The 14800-nt window shown below is 39.8% G+C and overlaps 1 long non-coding RNA gene across 1 annotated transcript; it reads right to left on the reverse strand.

The window, feature by feature from the left end:
- Window positions 1-1124: 1124 nt before the first annotated feature.
- LOC142907039 (uncharacterized) lies at window positions 1125-7423 on the reverse strand. The gene is made up of 2 exons (XR_012930630.1): window positions 3974-7423; window positions 1125-3546 (listed from the first exon to the last, which is right to left on the reverse strand). It is a non-coding gene; the product is annotated as an uncharacterized LOC142907039 (long non-coding RNA).
- Window positions 7424-14800: the final 7377 nt, after the last annotated feature.

Raw genomic sequence — 14800 nt, forward strand, 5'->3', positions numbered from 1 at the left:
ATTTTTCTCCAGTTTGCACTGTGATTGTGTATTGCTTCACCCTAAGTGCTGTAATCTCCATATATATAAAATGGAAATTTGTGATTGTGTGTCTGTTCAAAATGTTTAGCGTTCTTCCCGACATGCAACAAACTTTAAATTTGCCATGTGGGTACTTTCCAGACTGTACACCATGCAAAAAGTATAAAACAGACTTTGGTATTTGGGGGGGGGGGGGGGGGCTCAATAATGCATGTATTTTTTTGCACAGCTAGTGAGCTGTGACGTCACATCTGTCATGTGACCCGTGTGCAGAAGCGAAACGGAGTGTGCCTGCTGATCGCGGCTGAAGTGAAATACAAATGTGTTGCAGGTCTAAGGCGTTCTTCGCGCAGAATTGCTTTATTATTTCCGTCGTTTACTGCCGAACGCACCCTGAAAGTTGTGTGTGTCTGCACAAAGACAATGCCACTATCAGGACATTGGGAGCTCGGGGTGAGCAGCTACATCATGGGACCTCCCTTGCCAGTATCAAAATATAATAGGTTTGACCCTTTCTGGCAATAAAACAAATTCTTATATTTTGATTGTCTCTGTGCTGTTCGCCCTTTGGCTTCTTCTGTCTAACTGTTTGAGACTTGGCTTTAAAGAAAGCGATCTCTGGTGTGGATCAATCCGTTTCAAAGACAATGCATATACTATCAGAGCACGTGTTTGTTTGCATGTTCACCACAAGTATATGTGCTTAATGCAGACATGGATGCTTGCAAAATGTTTCAGTTTGGTGTTTTAACATCTTTATACCTTTTATTATATGAATTCCTGCAGTCACGAAAGCTTTAAATCAAAATCTTAACACCTGTTTTATTGCCAGAAAGGGTAAAACCTATTCTTATATTTTGATACTGGCAAGGGAGGTCCCATGATGTCTGGTGATTGTTGAGGGTGGGCAACATAGCAAGGGTGACACTAATGGTGGAATAACAACCAGTAAGTAGAGTGGAGAAAGGCCAGGGCTACCCTCTACTCCATGCAAAACAACCTAAATAGGCCATCATCCTTTACAAGAAAAAACAAGTGATTTTCAACAGCCAAAGTAATGCAGTATAGTGTATCCTTTAAGTAATGGGTGAATACACAAGTCCGACATTTTAAAAACTTTATTGTCGAGCACATGTCATCCACAAAGTTTAAGGCACTTCGGCAAAGTTTAAACCATACTTTTACAAACAGACATACCCAGATTTACGCCCAGGATGCATCCCTAAAAACCAGAAATTTAATCGAAGTAAAGAGATGGGATGGTGGATCAGTCAGGGACGCGAACGCTTCGGTGCCACCTGGCACGTAAATGTCGCTAAACAGCGTAAACAATGTTGGGTCTAAATGGTGAAGTTCGTAAATCTCGAGTATGTTATCCCAACGTGCCACAGTACGTAAAACGGGATAGGGTATAAATAAGTTGAGTACGTTCTCGTTAACGTACATAAAACGGGAGAGCATACAGACTTAAAAACACTCGTAAAATAATAAAAATACATTTTTGGGATTTTTAAAAACCAGTAATATCATCTTCTTTCATATGGCTGATGTAATGATCCCCGCTATGGGGTAAACAGTTCGATGAGAATAAGAGGTAAGGGCATCAAGTGGCCCAGCTGGAAAGTGGCAGGAGTGGAAAAAGTTGACAACCCCTTATCTAAGTAGGGTTGTTATCCTTTGAGCAAGTACAGGCAAGTTATAACATCCCCTGGTCTCATTTTTTAAGGAACCGACAGATTAGTGGGATGCCATCACCAAAACCCCAGACAAGAACTTTGATCACTCTGCACACACCTATCCTCGACCGGCTAGAGGCACCGAAACTTAATTATAGACTAGAAGCATACCGTCTTGTGGACAGTGAGGGATTTTGGATTATACGCAGCATTAGGTGTGGCACATAGTCTCTTTCCTGCTGTTCCAGGCTCACCTTTATCGGTGTTACTATTATATTTTCGGTAAGCCAAGTCACTCCTGTGTATTGTGGGTCAAGTCTAGTGAGAACAGTCGTGCCCATTCACCTGAGGCGATTCAATAGGGTTGGTCTGTCTTAAATTTTTAGACAAGCCACCCTGCCAGTTGTCACGCAGTAGCGTATCTCTAGGACAACACGGTGCGCTCACAATGTTACAGGATGACCCCTTTATCCCGACACACCTAAGCCTACACGTTCCCAAACACTCACACACCCTTAAGGCACTTTTAGCCTTAGATGACGTTCACCACCCACTTTGGGCTTTGTGTGGTGGGGTGGTCCATATTTATCGGAAGCTGGGCACACTCAATTGTGATTGACACCTTGTTTGCTGCACACTTTCATAATTTTCAATTACTCCCTTTCCCTATACAGGTGGACCACATCCTCCCCATTATATTTTCCCTTGTTACTTGTACCATGTGACACTAGAACACTCTGGAATAAGCTCCTGGGCCAGGACATCCTCCAACAGAAATTAATTCAAATCTGCCAGGCCGCTGTGTCAGGCCCTAGATCGCTACCAATAAAGCTTATCCAATTCAAATGTATGCACGGCACCTATTTGACCAATGAAAGAGCAAATTCACATAAGCTTCCCTAGACTGCCCTTGATTCCCTCCAGGCATGGCTCAGACAGACCTTAATGCCTTTTGGTCATGCCCAGATATACTGAAATTTTACTCCGACATTACCAATTATTTTAAATAACATCTGTGGCACCAACCTTAGCCCCTGAATCAAATCAACACGATGGGGCCTCAAACCAAACGGTGCATTAAAACACCAGCACGCATGACTAAAAATCGTTCATCTCACTGTAAGGAAGACTATCCTGGCAAATCGGACGAATCATGAACCTCCCTCCTGGAAAATGTGGCCCAACGCCTTCCTAGCCCTTACAGGAACAGAGCAACTTAGCCATAAGTTTAGGGGCAGGGAACGGGAACTTAAGGCTAAATGGTCCCTGTCCCTATTGAACCTGCCGTGAAGGTGTGCATGGTCGAGGAGACCGGTGGAGGGGACAGACTCTTGATGCACCACTCCATGGACATGACATAAGGTAGTTGGTTGCCCTACGAGATTTATATTGATGGTGACACGTTAACTCGGTGTGTATGTTAGTTTACTCGGTAGATCTCTACTCCTTTTTTCATTGCTTGTGCTCTGTACCGGCCTCTTTTTTCAATGCAAAAATAAGTTCAAGTAAAAGTTAGCATTAATGAAAGGTAATACATTTTTTTATTTGAGTAAGATTATATGAATTCTAGATTTAAAGCTTTCGTGACTGCTAGGATCCATACTCTTTGGTTCTATTGGTAGGTGAAAATAAAAATTATTTTATTTTCACCTACGTGACTTTACCCAATAGAACCAAAGATTATATGAACTTTCGAAAAGAGATGGGATAATTCCAAAGTCGAGCAGTGCTCTGGAAGAAGCAGAAAGAGACACGGACTGGATTGAATCAGTAAGTGCTGCATTTGTTTAGGGTTCCAATTCTTGGTGATGACCCGCACTATGTAAGAAGCAGGTGTAGCCAAATCTTCCTGCACAAAAGTAAAAAAATAATGGTTATTGAATTATATTGTGACCACAAATCCTGACAGTTAATTTAATTATTGACTAGTATTCAGTCACAAAAAAACCGTATATTTTATAGCATTGTGTAAGAGCTATTTCGAAATACAATACATTATGATTGTATAAAACCATGTTAAAAGTATGCTCTTGCTAGCAAGCGATATCAGGGTTCTTGTCTATGTTACTACACAATCCATGGTTTGGTAATAACCCACGCATTCCTGGAGGCTGGCAGCATTTAACAATTCACTTAAAACTTGTGGAGTGGTAAACTTGCCAACCACGAAGCTATTCTGCCACCGATTTGTTTTCTTTTTATAACACATTCATTTAAAAACATGTATTTACATAAATAAGCATTTAATTGCAATCATTTATGGAGGATTTACTCACCTCAGTTTATAGGAGAATTAGAAACCCGATTCAACCGTTCACAGTGATAAGATGAACTGTAAAAAAACCAATCATTATTACTTTAAGAATAGTTTGCAATTCCAACTTTTTAATTTCCTCCCGAAAGAAAATACCCACAATGATGGAATTGATTAATTAATCCAATTAACTAAATTAAATACTTATACTCCAAAGTGTATGCTCCCCCAACCTGTATTGACCAGAATAGTGTAGTATAATCAAGTTTATCCATATTATTTCCTATGGTTTACAAACAGCAACAATGCAGAGAATCAGAAGTTACGTGATTTTGCCATTTAATTGCTTTGAGAAATTGCGAATTCATATTTGGGGGAGTGCGAAGTTACCCGGTCCATGGTTTGGAGTTCAATAGCCATAGTTGCACACAGAAAAGAGTCGGTGATTTAGGTATCAGCATTTTCCGTGCATGGATCCGAGTTACTCCTGCCCATTGTTAAGGTGAAACTAAAATAAACAACTAAGTCGTAAGAATGACCATTAATAAACATCAACCGCACAAAAATATCAGTGTGCAGTAAGTGTGTGGTTTGCCAAGGATGAAATTAGTGATGCAACTATTATTTTATTTTGTTTAACCTTAAATAGTGGATAATTCAATAAAGTTAAAATATTATTTCAGTGAGTGTATCAATTTAACTAATAATATATTAATTTGGCAGGGTGGTCCAGTGGTTAGAGTGCATGGCTGTCTGTTATAATTCTATGTGTTCAGAATTAAACTGAAAGCTGACTCAGCAATTTATCCCTCGGGGTTTGAGAACAATTTTTTACGACCTTGTGGGAAGAGACAAGTCAACCTCCGTTGGAATCGCATGGGCCCGCTATAAATGCGGAGTTTTTTAGCACGAGCTTGAAGATACAAGGAAATAAAACAACATCTTGAGATGCATTCAGACGCAAAATCGTATTGTAGCATAGAAACTCCACCCCATTTTTGAGTGGGAAACTACTTTGACATTGAACTTTATTATCTGAGATGTGTCAAAACGTGTCCCGTTTGTATTAGATCAGTAAGACATACTTAAACATCCAAAGTGAATACATAGGTTAATAGACATTAAAGTTAAATCATATATATTTTAATACAAAACACTTCCAATGCATTTTTTTAAAATGAATTCTGATAATTAACCAAACCGAAAATATACAGAATAACATAGTATCGGTAAACATGTTTGCGGCTCTAGGATGAGACATCAAATACAATAAATACTGTTGTAGTTGTCACATCCGAGACATTCCCTAAAGCCAACACAAGGCAGTGTAATAGGATGACAAGCAGCCTAGAAAACCACAATGCACCACAGAAAGCACCCTTGCTGGTCATTAACCACAGAAATACATTCATTCAGAAACTGTGGATTGGCTTAATACATGTAAGTATGGATAAAAGGTGAACATCACAATTGGGAATGAAATATGACTCCTTCCACAGCAGGGTGGTTGCTTATGCAGAGAAATGGATGAGCCAAATGCGAAAACTTTACACACCACCCTGCTCATAAACACCACAGTTATGTCAGAAGAGACCCGTGGAGTGATATAAACTTACCTCAAAGAGTTACAGCCATTCATTAAATTGGTCTAATTTAGATCGTTGCTCTGGCACGTAGCTGAAGACTGAATTTCATCACAATTCTCATCCATTTCATAAGCGCTCTTCCTGTAACGGTTCACACTGAAAGCCATGAGGTACTGTATGTATTAAATAAGGTACATTCGGGACAGTTTTTAATTACCGATGTGAAATGGCCATTGCTCAATGGAATTAAATGTGCGATGAAACACATTTATTTGCATGTTTACCAAAGTATGCAGAGTTTAAACATGAATGGGGCACGCACTATCATGTAATAAACATGGATACAACAAAATATGAATATAGATTTGTAACCCTTTCCAACATTTTCTGCTGGATGAGGACCTCCACACAAAGTGGGGGTCGTGTGAGTTAATTGACCATACTTCACCAGGCTAGTCGGTGCAGGTTAGTGAAGGCTTCCAGTATATAGATGTGGGAGCGTGGAAATGGATGTTGCTGCACTGCCCTCTGCTGCAAATCACGCAGCACTCCAGCTTCTTCTAAAGAACCTGCTGTGGTGGGTGCTCTTTCAAGCACTATCCACCAGGCTCAACACTACTTCGCTTCTGAGATCAGATGCATCCAAGGCAATTGGTTATAGACCAGCAACAGATTAAAAGCCTTGATATCGACCCTGAAGGTCTACATTTGGATTTCATATTGAACCTTTTCTTTATGAAACACCAATTAAGAGCTCTCAAATAGCTTTGGCAGGCTACACATCACCACACACCTTAGCTATATAAAATAACAGGGAAAACAAAGTGCACGCTGACCAAGCATAACAAAGACTGCCCTGATTGAGTGTGCTAGAATTAGAAAGTGTTTCCCGGTCAAAAATATTCCCCTGCAGCACCGGATAAGTGAGGCTAAGATGCTTGCCGTTATGGATAAGTATGATTTGTGGGTAGTTTTGAAGTGGTCAGCGTCATGTGGCTGCTAGCCATATAAAATTAATTTGTGGTCAATATGTTGCCCACAGGCCGTAAGTTCCTCACTGCTGTCCTAAAAGCAAACTGATGCTACGTCTCTGCGATTACAAACGAGACGCAAGCTGCGCTGTTCCTCGAATTGATTGGCTTGGTTCTTCTCCCAAGATTGACTTGGATTAAACCCCTTCCCTGCCATCCCCTGCATGGCTGGAAGACAACAATCCATAAAAAAAATATATAAAGAACTTATGTTTGGGTTGTCTCAATGTTTTGAAAATGTTTACTATGAAGTCACCACTGTTTCCATCCTAGCTAAAGCAGGTCGAGTGGCCCGATCACAGCTTTCTTGACCTCGTGCCCCACTGCCGTGGGAACCCCGACTTGACCCACTTTTCCAGTTCCCAAACATAGGTCAGTCCACTATTAAATACATATGGGAATGCGGTGTTTTTTTTCCCAATATGAAGCTCTGTGAAGTGGCTAAATCTGCCTTTTTATGCAAGTTCCTTGCTATCACTTGTATTTACTGACACCATCTGGTCAAATAGATACAAAAATGAAACATGGAGAAAAATATTCTCCATGGAAATACTACAAGGACAAGGAACAACAGCAGACCGAGGGGTAGAATTAGTAGTCTGGATATCTGTGGAAACAATAAAAGCAGCCACCTTGAGACATACAACAATGTAATCGGTTTAAACAGTTTTAAAATACAACACTACAATTGATACACAGTGATACCTCTGTCAACAAATAATCTGGGAAACTAATTCCTTCATAATGAAGTCAACCGTGCAGGGCCCCTTCTGCCCTATTTTTGCAAAAAAATGAAAAAAATATCTTCAGAAATAATGCACAGTGATTTAAGAGTAAAAGGTTGAATGCTGTGCGTGCACATCACTTTGGACATTTGGACATCTGTGAAGAGCTTTATAGATCATTGGATTCCTCCAGGATAAATTAATATTCTGATTCTGACTGTGTCAGCAGCCAGTGAAGAGCTGTGCAAGTCTGCCTCACTTGGACCAGTCATCAGCAAGTTTCACCAGTCTTCCCTCATCCCGCTAGCCAGTGCTAGAGCTCAAATTTATATTTAAAGCTTTCGTGACTGCAGGGATTCATCTTCTGGGTTCTTTCGGTAAAGTCACGTAGAATGGAAATAAAATAATAAAAATAAAACATAATAAAATAAGATTCTCACGACGTTTCGGCCACGAAACAAGTAGCCTTCTTCAGGTGAATAAACAGGTCTGTCCAGAAGACAGCGCTCGAGTGAACATTGCCAAGCCTGGACCGCGTCTTTTTAAGCTGTGTGGGCGGAATTAACATATGAATTAGCATGTTACCAGCACCACCGGATCGGGGGAGGGTGGCGGTGGGTACACAGAAAAACGGAAAGAAAAAATGAATAGGATAGGTGCGCTGCTCTGTCCTGTATTGCGTTAATAACTATGCTATAAACTGGACTACTATACAATGTAATATTATACCTTCAATCTAAACTACATGGTATAATATCATATCCATAGACAAAAAAAATCACCTTTGAATTATACAATGCGTTACTCTACACTGCCCTATACTTTAGAGTTAGACTATAAAATATTAGACTTGTAATTTTACACTGTCTTATTTTATCAACCCCACTATATGCCACACTGCTGTATATTCACTATACAATTACGATAACTATATATCGCCATATGAATTGTGTTATTCATATTTGGAAAGGAAAATGCAGATCATAAAGAGGAGGGGTAGAGGCGGGAAAGATGAAAAGTGAAGTGACCCATTCGTTGGGGTTGGTGCCGTGCACCTTCAGGACCATTTTAAACCAAGCAGACGAAGTGAAGGCGACTGTGCAGCAATGTTTTCCTATTGTACCCCCTTCTCTGAAGTCCGGAAACGCATCCCCTATGCCTCAGATGTTATACCTAACTCTGGTAACGACGTTTCTGATAACAAAGTGACGTCATGGAATGCATTTACTTCGTTAACCGAGGTATTACTATACACACACTATGTATTAACAGATTATAAGCTGCATGCACACAGGTAAGTCTTAGCTCTCCGATTTATTTTATTTGCCAATCTTAAGACTCCCTAGGGAAGGAGTTCTTAAATCCTATTTTAATATGACCAAAACACATGCGATGAGTAGAAATTTTAACTATCGATAGTGTAGTCAATAGTTTGATGAGAACTGTAGAGTAGCTATAGTTTTCTTTAAGGAAGACTCCAAATTTGAATTATTGAAATCCAATAGCATGGTTTAACAAATACAGATTCGATTGCAGGGCCTTCGGCCCTCTATAAAATTAAGAATTAAATTTCGCGAGCAAGCGTACAACATGACAGGCATTGCTCCATCACCAACGAAGAGCTACTTTGCCCACTCTAATTTCAGCCTTTGCGGATTTGACCGTTGCCAAATTTATTGAGGTATAGCTTGCCCATCGTGCCCCTGTGGCTTGACCATCCACAGTTGACCATGAGATTCCTTTATGCATCATAAACAAGTACTATACTCTAACTGCACTGCTCCCGATGATGAGACCATGAAATACACATGAAATCATCTTTCATAGTATGTAAAAGTATTTTTAGTTCATGTTTTAAACTGCAAAAAAAGTACATGTTATTAACCTCCTCATCTTAATTTTCATATTTACTTTAGCGTGTACAGTACAGCACTAGACATTACACTAAAAACATATTAATCATATTTTACATTTAAATAAATACTTCCCGCTCCATGGTTGGGTTAATGTAGGGTAACATAAAACAAAATGAGCAGTTGTCGTATTACAAATCAAACCCTAATTTTCTCATGCCTCAGAGTTTGTGGATTTCGTATTTGCCGATTGTGCCAAGGACCCTTGTTGACCCCAGTATGAAGGAGCGTAGATGGCTCGATTTTTTTCCCCCCAAAAGTATTTAATCAACAAAACGATATCAGGTACAGAGGATGTGAAAGGGGGTTGACACCAGTACAAACACACGTTACGAATTACAGTTCAATGGAAACCTGTCTAAACTACATGTTTAAATAAAATCGACAACCCCAGTCTTCCTAAGCTCTGATACCCCTGTAGGAAAAAAAGGTAGGGGGGGAAGTGCCTAAATGTCCTAATGAATACTCTTAAGAATCAATGTCCACTGGAGGAGAGGTCGTGAAAGGGTTCCATGGTTGGTGGTAAGCTTCTGAGTTTGGCACTTAGATGCTCTAGTGGCAAATTTTGAAAGTTTATTGGCCCATTCCTGCACTGTTGGGGGAGCATGCTCTTTCCAGTTGGCTGTAATGGTGCGTTTTGCCATAACATTGAACATTTGGAATACAGTAATGTATTTGCCCCCCTGGAAAGGCCTTGAGGTTTCAACCTCAATAGGGATGTGTCTGGTGAGGGTGAGACGCTCGTTTTGTGAATGTGGTTAAAGTAGCAAGTGTTGATTTGAAAAAACTTGTTAATGTCTGGACATTCCCAAAAGGCATGCCTGTATGTTTGAGGGGTATCCGGGGGGCATCGTGGGCAGTTGGAGGTTTGGATGACAAATGTTGACGAAATACATTTCTGTGAAATAAAACGTTTATACCAAAGTGACACATTTTTTAAAGATCATCAACAAACTATCCATCACAATTATAAACTAACAATCAGTGTAGTTATTTAAAACATTAAGTACCGTTTATATGCCATTATTTCTGCATCTATTCAGTTTTTTTCATAAATCCACTGCATATGATTAAAACTTCTCCCCAACAGTCTGCACATAACAATAGCCCCTATGTCATGAAGCAGGAGTTTTTGCTCACCTCTGGGATTTACATCAAGAATTATATTATCTTTCACCACTGCAAGGTTTTGGAAGTGTTTTTTGGAAAATATATTCCCCACTTTCATTCTTCTGAACGTTGCTCAACGTTATTGTTGCTTTGCCCTTAAGGATGTATCCAGACCATGCAGTATTCTTTCGAGCTGATCATAGGTGTTCAAGGTAACCAAGGACCTAAGCAAAGAACATTTTTTTTATTTACTCATTAACGGTCTTTGAAATGTGAATTGTGGTATAAAATATTAAGTGCACCGTTAAAGACACGCAAAATAATGCACGTGCTAAAACTAATCATAGTAATTGTCAATGTTTTACTTTAAGAAAAACGTGAGCATCCAACAGCAATGTTGGTAATGCTCTTCATTGAAAATGGATATATATATGGCTACAGAGCACCATTCCTGAGTAGATATTAAGGATCATGTTCAGGAAATTTACAAATTAAATTAGAAAACGAGATGACTCAGATGTTAGTGTTGAGTTAACACCACTCAGATCCTGGGTTTTAATGCCTTTAACTAAATCTAGGTTCTCAAGGTAGTGAGTTTATGGTCGCAACCTAGAGATCAATGATTGCACTAAAATATCTATATAAAGACCTTAATCTGCATGTCTCAAAAACCTCGAGGGTACTTCTCGACATGGTAAAAATCTGAAATTAGGCACAAAGGTAGCTTTGAGGACAAATGACAGGAAATATGAGAATCTGAGATTTTTCATTTGAAGGCCCCATAAAAGTACCCCCTAAAAATGTTTGTCTTTCAGAAACCGTTCAAAATATAAGATTGCGGTTTTTTTCGTTTGATAGAGCATTAAACATCAAATAACATTTAATCGAGAACCATTGTTTCATCTTTTATTCTTTTTACATATTTCGGACACATTATGATGTTCAAATTTGAATACGAAAACAGTAAAAGATAGGAGCTTCTCCTCGTAGTATTAAGAAAGCACCCTTGCTGGTCATTAACCACAGAAATACATTCATTCAGAAACTGTGGATTGGCTTAATACATGTAAGTATGGATACAAGGCGAACATCACAATTGGGAATGAAATATGACTCCCTCCACAGCAGGGTGGTTGCTTATGCAGAGAAATGGATGAGCCAAATGCGAAAACTTTACACACCACCCTGCTCATAAACACCACAGTTATGTCAGAAGAGACCCGTGGAGTGATATAAACTTACCTTAAAGAGTTTCAGCCATTCATTAAATTGGTCTAATTTAGATCGTTGCTCTGGCACGTAGCTGAAGACTGAATTTCATCACAATTCTTATCCATTTCATAAGCGTTCTTCCTGTAACGGTTCACATTGAAAGCCATGAGGTACTGTATGTATTAAATAAGGTACATTCGGGACAGTTTTTAATTACCGATGTGAAATGGCCATTGCTCAATGGAATTAAATGTGCGATGAAACACATTTATTTGCATGTTTACCAAAGTATGCAGTTTGAACATGAATGGGGCACGCACTATCATGTAATAAACATGGATACAACAAAATATGAATATAGATTTGTAACCCTTTCCAACATTTTCTGCTGGATGAGGACCTCCACACAAAGTGGGGGTCGTGTGAGTTAATTGACCATACTTCACCAGGCTAGTCGGTGCAGGTTAGTGAAGGCTTCCAGTATATAGATGTGGGAGCGTGGAAATGGATGTTGCTGCACTGCCCTCTGCTGCAAATCACGCAGCACTCCAGCTTCTTCTAAAGAACCTGCTGTGGTGGGTGCTCTTTCAAGCACTATCCACCAGGCTCAACACTACTTCGCTTCTGAGATCAGATGCATCCAAGGCAATTGGTTATAGACCAGCAACAGATTAAAAGCCTTGATATCGACCCTGAAGGTCTACATTTGGATTTCATATTGAACCTTTTCTTTATGAAACACCAATTAAGAGCTCTCAAATAGCTTTGGCAGGCTACACATCACCACACACCTTAGCTATATAAACTAACAGGGAAAACAAAGTGCACGCTGACCAAGCATAACAAAGACTGCCCTGATTGAGTGTGCTAGAATTAGAAAGTGTTTCCCGGTCAAAAATATTCCCCTGCAGCACCGGATAAGTGAGGCTAAGATGCTTGCCGTTATGGATAAGTATGATTTGTGGGTAGTTTTGAAGTGGTCAGCGTCATGTGGCTGCTAGCCATATAAAATTAATTTGTGGTCAATATGTTGCCCACAGGCCGTAAGTTCCTCACTGCTGTCCTAAAAGCAAACTGATGCTACGTCTCTGCGATTACAAACGAGACGCAAGCTGCGCTGTTCCTCGAATTGATTGGCTTGGTTCTTCTCCCAAGATTGACTTGGATTAAACCCCTTCCCTGCCATCCCCTGCATGGCTGGAAGACAACAATCCATAAAAAAAATATATAAAGAACTTATGTTTGGGTTGTCTCAATGTTTTGAAAATGTTTACTATGAAGTCACCACTGTTTCCATCCTAGCTAAAGCAGGTCGAGTGGCCCGATCACAGCTTTCTTGACCTCGTGCCCCACTGCCGTGGGAACCCCGACTTGACCCACTTTTCCAGTTCCCAAACATAGGTCAGTCCACTATTAAATACATATGGGAATGCGGTGTTTTTTTTCCCAATATGAAGCTCTGTGAAGTGGCTAAATCTGCCTTTTTATGCAAGTTCCTTGCTATCACTTGTATTTACTGACACCATCTGGTCAAATAGTTACAAAAATGAAACATGGAGAAAAATATTCTCCATGGAAATACTACAAGGACAAGGAACAACAGCAGACCGAGGGGTAGAATTAGTAGTCTGGATATCTGTGGAAACAATAAAAGCAGCCACCTTGAGACATACAACAATGTAATCGGTTTAAACAGTTTTAAAATACAACACTACAATTGATACACAGTGATACCTCTGTCAACAAATAATCTGGGAAACTAATTCCTTCATAATGAAGTCAACCGTGCAGGGCCCCTTCTGCCCTATTTTTGCAAAAAAATGAAAAAAATATCTTCAGAAATAATGCACAGTGATTTAAGAGTAAAAGGTTGAATGCTGTGCGTGCACATCACTTTGGACATTTGGACATCTGTGAAGAGCTTTATAGATCATTGGATTCCTCCAGGATAAATTAATATTCTGATTCTGACTGTGTCAGCAGCCAGTGAAGAGCTGTGCAAGTCTGCCTCACTTGGACCAGTCATCAGCAAGTTTCACCAGTCTTCCCTCATCCCGCTAGCCAGTGCTAGAGCTCAAATTTATATTTAAAGCTTTCGTGACTGCAGGGATTCATCTTCTGGGTTCTTTCGGTAAAGTCACGTAGAATGGAGATAAAATGATAATAAAAATAATAACAGAATAAAATTCTCATTACGTTTCGGCCACAACACAAGTAGCCTTCCTCAGGTGAAGAAACAGGACTGTCTGGAAGACGGCGCTTGAGTGAACCCTGCCAAGCTTCGAAGCGTCTTTTAAGCTGTGTGGGAGGAACAGAGCGCCTTGACAAAGGAGTTTTACTTATACATTAGCATGTAACTGGGGGATTAGCATGATGTTGGTGTGAGGGATTAGCACCACGGAGAGCGACGAGCTCGGACCGGAGGAGGGGGGAGAGGAGTTTACATATACATTAGCATGTAACTGGGGGATTACCATGATGTTGGTGTGAAGGATTAGCACCACGGAGAGCGATGAGCTTTGTTCAGACGGACGAGTCCATCTACACTATGTATTATTCTACTAACCCTACTGTATACCACACTGCTGTATATTCACTATACAATTACGGTACTATATATTGCCTTATGAAGTATGTTAAACATTACACTTTCGATTTAAAGCTTTCGTGACTGCAGGGATTCATCTTCTTGGTTCTTTCAGTAAAGTCACGTAGAATAGAAATAAAATAATAAAAATAAAACATAATAAAATAAGATTCTCACGACGTTTCGGCCACGAAACAAGTAGCCTTCTTCAGGTGAATAAACAGGACTGTCCAGAAGACAGCGCTCGAGTGAACATTGCCAAGCCTGGACCGCGTCTTTTTAAGCTGTGTGGGCGGAATTAACATATGAATTAGCATGTTACCAGCACCACCGGATCGGGGGAGGGTGGCGGTGGGTACACAGAAAAACGGAAAGAAAAAATGAATAGGATAGGTGCGCTGCTCTGTCCTGTATTGCGTTAATAACTATGCTATAAACTGGACTACTATACAATGTAATATTATACCTTCAATCTAAACTACATGGTATAATATCATATCCATAGACAAAAAAAATCACCTTTGAATTATACAATGCATTACTCTACACTGCCCTATACTTTAGAGTTAGACTATAAAATATTAGACTTGTAATTTTACACTGTCTTATTTTATCAACCCCACTATATGCCACACTGCTGTATATTCACTATACAATTACGATAACTATATATCGCCATATGAAT

The sequence above is a fragment of the Petromyzon marinus genome, chromosome 74 (genome assembly GCF_048934315.1).
Source record: "Petromyzon marinus isolate PM22_M1 ecotype Great Lakes invasive population chromosome 74, UKy_Petmar_22M1.pri1.0, whole genome shotgun sequence".
Lineage (NCBI taxonomy): Eukaryota > Metazoa > Chordata > Hyperoartia > Petromyzontiformes > Petromyzontidae > Petromyzon > Petromyzon marinus.